Below are 5,376 nucleotides of genomic sequence, written 5' to 3' on the forward strand. Positions count from 1 at the left end.
CAGAGATACAGACATAGAGACCCAGAGATACATAGAGACCCAGAGACCCATAGAGACACATAGAGACCCACAGAGACCCATATAGACCCACAGAGACCCATATAGACCCACAGAGACCCATATAGACCCACAGAGACCCATAGACACACACAGAGACCTATAGAGACCCACAGAGATACACAGAGACCCATATAGACCCACAGAGACACATATAGACCTATAGAGACCCATATAGACTCACAGAGACCCATATAGACCCACAGACAGAGGTGTGGACTCGAGTCATGTGACTTGGACTCGAGTCAGACTCGAGTCATGAATTTGATGACTTCAGACTCGACTTGGACTTGCATAACAATGACTTTGTCCCACCTCTGCCCACAGAGACCCATATAGACCCACAGAGACACATAGACACACACACATAGAGACCCATAGAGACCCATATAGACTCACAGAGACCCATATAGACCCACAGAGACCCATATAGACCCACAGAGACACATAGACACACACACATAGAGACCCATAGAGACCCACAGAGATACACAGATACCCACAGAGATACATAGAGACACATAGAGATACATAGACACCCATAGAGACACATAGATATTGCCGAACTATCAACACAGACGGTTCGTTTCACCTCCATGCGGCGTACGGCCGTTTAAATGCGGACAACACAAATATAATAAAAAATGTCTATTTGTGTTTCTCTCCTCGTGATGATGGCACTTTGTAGGACTAACGTTGCTATTTCTAAGGGTTACGGGGTGACCAGCGAGGTTTGAATGTGTCTGTAGTAAGCCGGGGCACTGATAAGGGCTTGACAGGGATGGGATTCCAATTGATTTTCTTTAAAAAACGAAAACGCCACCACCGCCACCACATCGCTCACCAAATACGCGACTCGATGAAACTCGTGATTATTATAACCGCACACGAATGCGCGGCAAATCACAAAATTAACAACAATAATTATAACGACGACGACGACGATACTACTGCTACTACTGCTGCTACACGTCTTACAGAGCCCACTCACCATCACGGAAGTCAATTGTAGACCCCAAACAATCGTACTAACGACGACGACGACGATGTTGACGATGATAACGATGAAGACCCTTTGTCGACTGTGTTGATTTAAACCTCGGGGCCGATTCAAAATTTGAAATAAAACCCAAAAAAATGACTTCAACACGATCAGGAAGCGAATCGCGCTCAACAAACACAACTCACCCCCTTTTACATTTCGTAGTGCGCACAAGCGCCCGCGCAGGTAAACGCGCCTCTCCCATTGGCTCCCGGCGGTGCGCGTGACCCGCTTATGCGATGTGCGAATTGCAATGGGACTGGGGCAATGCTCTTGCGTGTGTGACCGCCGTCTCGTTCGCGTGGTGAGAATTTGGAATTGATCTGTGATGAACACATTGTCCTGTGGAGGAAGCTGGTAGGAACGTTGGGTTGCTCGGTCAATGGCCTGCAGGGTCAACGGCGGCGTGGTGTATTCCGCAAATATGGCCGACTGTGAGGGCGGGCACAAGCCGGCGTGAGTAGGTTCAACGTTGAGTTTTATAAGGGCACCACGGGGTGACCAGCCCCTCCCCACCCAGCCCCACCCTCCCCATCCAGCCCCTCCCCACCCTCCCTCCCCACCCAGCCCCTCCCCACCCCTCCCCTCTCCACCCAGCCCACCCCTCCCATTTTTGGATCCACGACGGACGGACACAATAATCCCCTGTGGGCTGGTGTAACCAGTAGGTTCCTACCGGTATTATTATTGACCGTGAACAATTAGAGCCAAGCCAAAACATAACATATAAAAAATAATGTTTTAAAATATATATTTTAATGATAGAATATAGTATTGTCATCAGTATGACATAAGTATACCAAGTTTGCAGTCGATTCGACATTGGGAAGTGGGTTAAAATTCAGTTAAATTTTTGAGGATACGACAACAACAACAGACAGAGTGAGTTAAATGAAAGCGTGTGGGAGGGGTGGGGCTGGGTGGGGAGGGGCTGGGTGGGGACGGGAGGGTGGGGAGGGGCTGGGTGGGTAGGGAGGGGCTGGGTGGGGAGGGGCTGGGTAGGGAGGGGCTGGGTGGGGAGGGGCTGGTCACCCCGTGGTGCTCTTATAAAACTCAACGTTTAACCTACTCACGCCGGCTTGTGCCCGCCCTCACAGTCGGGGATTTTTGCGGAATACACCACGCCGCCGTTGACCCTGGCCATTGACCGAGCAACCCAACGTTTCTACCAACTCCCTCCGCAGGAAAGTGTTCGTGACTGCAGGGATCCATACTCTTTGGTTATTTCGGTAAAGTCACGTAGGTAAAGATATGTTATACCTTTGTGTGTGCTGTGTGTGCTGTGTGTGCTGTTGGGCCAAAATAATGATTCTGTGTGTGGGACACCCACCCCCTCGTGTGCCGTGCCGGCCTTAATAGGTGATCGCTAACAGCACTTGCCCCGGCAGTTTGGTAAAGTCCATACGGGGGATCTTTGTCTTTGTGTCGGGATAAACTCGTGATTTTCGTTCGTGGACCACACAGAAGCGAGTTTTGCTCGTATTCCAGTAGAGGGAGCCAGTGTATTGCAATTAATATAACACTCGTACCTAATTCTAGATGTGAAGCTTTCGTGACCGCAAGGATTCATACTCTTAGGTTTTTCGGTAAAGTCACGTAGGTAAAAAGAAAAAAAGAATAGAAATAAAATAATAAATCACGACGTTTCGGAGGCAACACGAGTCTCCGTCATCAGGTGCGACCGTCACAGCTGAATTTACTGTCTCAACCTACTCGTGTACGTTCACCTCGCACTGGTGTACATTCCATATTACTCTGACGGGGACGAGTGAGTCAATAGTATAGATACAGACGAATGTACACATACACACGGGCAGCCTAAGAGCATTTCCAGGGTCCGCGCCTGAGAAGTACGTCCGCTGATGAGAGATCGAGCAATGAAATCACGAATCGTGGGAATGTCGACGGTTTGGGGGAGGCCTTCATCCAGCAGTGGATTGATCGTGGCTGGTGTTAACGATTACAGACTCGTTGTGCGTGACAAATAATTTTCGTGAACATTTTTTTCCAAAATGTTACACTTTTTTAGGAATTTTTTAAAAAATATTTAATTACCAATTGCTTAATGGTGGCAGGCAATCATCTGACCCATAGGTGGCAGCCATCTCAAGCCAGAGGACGAGAGGACTCTAGCCGCCACGCATATAAAGGATTTATAGTGAAAAACTTTGTTTTTACGGGTTAATTTTTTTTCTGCAATATTTTGCTGTCTTTTCTTGGATTTTCTGTTTGCACTTAGTCACATATTCACTCCAAGATGTTTTCTTGTTCATGTTTTAGTTTTTTGTTTGTTGCGGTTGCACCCGATTCAAGAGCCGAATGGCTCACAGGGCTACACCTAATAATTTAATACGTAGGCTTTCGCGACCAATATTATTCATAATCAAGGTTATTGGGTCAGATCGCGTTATTTATAAATGTGTCGTAACCCTCCACTACCCGACACGGCCAAACAGTAAAAAATGTGTCACGTTTTCAAAGGACAAAATAATTGACTTCTTTAGCCCACCGGTGTGCTGAAGAGAGAATCAACAGCATTTTAAAATTTAACTAGTCCGACGTTTCGCTGATAATTACAATCAGCTTCATCGGGCAAGAATGGTGAAGCTCTCCTGTTGCTTCCGTTCTTAAATAGAGCAGCATCAGGGTGACGTCATCATTTAATTCAATCTGCTGCAGTGATTCGAGGCAAGGAGGGGGTATTGTAATTATATAGATTGGTAATCATTCAATTGTTATTCATTGGTATTTGTTTCCCTTATAAGGAATTGAAATTGTATTTACCTAATACATGAACTTGAAACTTGAACTTGATCTGAGACCCACAGACATGACCAAGCGCTCGCCGTTTGTTGCAGACGTTCACGGTTCAAATCCCCCGGCCGCCCGAGTTAAATACCCCCTACCGACGTAGTTCGCAAGCGAAGCCACCGGGTGGCAGTGCCATAATGTAACACATTTTAAAATGACTAAATAACACAAATGTACTCAATTTGGAGTATACATAGCAATCATCTGTCTCTTCCTGGATTTTCTGTTTGCACTTAGTCACATATTCACCTTCTTGCTTCTTTCGGTAAAGTCACGTAGAATGAAAATAATAAAATAATAAAAATAAAACATAATAAAATAATTCTCACGACGTTTCGGCCACAACGCAAGCAGCCGTCCTCAGGTGAAGAAAAGGTCTGTCGAGAAGACAGAGTTCAGACTCTTAGGTTTTTCGACTGTCTTCTCGACAGACCTGTTCTCCACCTGAGGACGGCTGCTTGCGTTGTGGCCGAAACGTCGTAAGAATTATTTTATCATATTTTATTTTTATTATTTTATTATTTATTATTTCCATTCTACGTGACTTTACCGAAAGAACCAAGAAGATGAATCCCTGCAGTCACGAAAGCTTTAAATCGAAAAAAATCACATTCACTTTAAGATGTTTTCTTGTTCATGCTTTTGTTTTTTGTTTGTTGCGGTTGCACCCGATTCAAGAGCCGAATGGCTCACAGGGCTACACCAAATACATGAACTTGAAACTTGAACTTGAACCTCCGATGAACACGGTTGGCTACGTACGGTGCGAAAGAAATTCAACGTCCGTACACAGCAGACGAGAGCCCGCTTAGTCCTTGGGTGATCAACCAATGTGCATAGCTGGGGTTACAGGCGGCTCGCGGGTCTGCGTTGTGATATACGGTAGCGATAAATAATCTGCTCCACGCCTTCACCAATCCGCACTGGCCAAAGTGGTGAAGTATGGTCAAATAGAGGCCCTCACTCAACAGCGGATTTGACAAAACAAACACCACCCATAGCCAGCTACTGTCCCGGCTCAATCGGGTGAACTCCGGGGTGGTCAGAAGGCCCCATCCTTAAACCGTCGTACATCTTTACTTAGACTGAAGGAAATCCGAAGAGCTATGAAGCTCTTCTTGACACGCGCCCAATGTTGGGCGGGTCGGCAAAAATTCAGAGCGCTAACACCCCTGGGGAGACAAAGGCGGCCCGGAGTGGTTCTGACCACACCAACACCATCATAGGCGTGCCGTTCCGCTCGTAATAGGTGCTCGCTAACTACACTTGCCCCAACAGTCTGTGAAGGCTATGGGGAGGGGGGGGATGTTTGTCTTTGTGTGCGAGAGCGGTGGTGCAGCGGTTCGCGCACGGCGATACAAACCCGGCGTGCCCCGAGTTCGATTCCCGCTCACGGCCAACATCGGTGACGATTATCTGAACCGGTCCTGGGCCTCCTCTTCTAGATCGACTCAGCCTCAAATGAG

General features: G+C 47.0%; 1 protein-coding gene across 3 annotated transcripts in view; it reads right to left on the bottom strand.

The window, feature by feature from the left end:
* The window catches only part of LOC133355498 (uncharacterized protein C3orf18 homolog), a 16,083-nt gene extending 14,833 nt beyond the window's left edge, over positions 1-1,250 (bottom strand). For all 3 annotated transcript variants that reach the window (XM_061572821.1, XM_061572822.1, XM_061572820.1), the window contains exon 1: positions 1,049-1,250. The gene's annotated coding sequence lies outside the window, so the exon portion shown is untranslated. The remainder of the gene's footprint in view (positions 1-1,048) is intronic.
* Positions 1,251-5,376: the final 4,126 nt, after the last annotated feature.

This window comes from Lethenteron reissneri, chromosome 51 (genome assembly GCF_015708825.2).
Source record: "Lethenteron reissneri isolate LAM-NWPU_2019-01 chromosome 51, ASM1570882v1, whole genome shotgun sequence".
In the NCBI taxonomy this organism is placed as follows: domain Eukaryota; kingdom Metazoa; phylum Chordata; class Hyperoartia; order Petromyzontiformes; family Petromyzontidae; genus Lethenteron; species Lethenteron reissneri.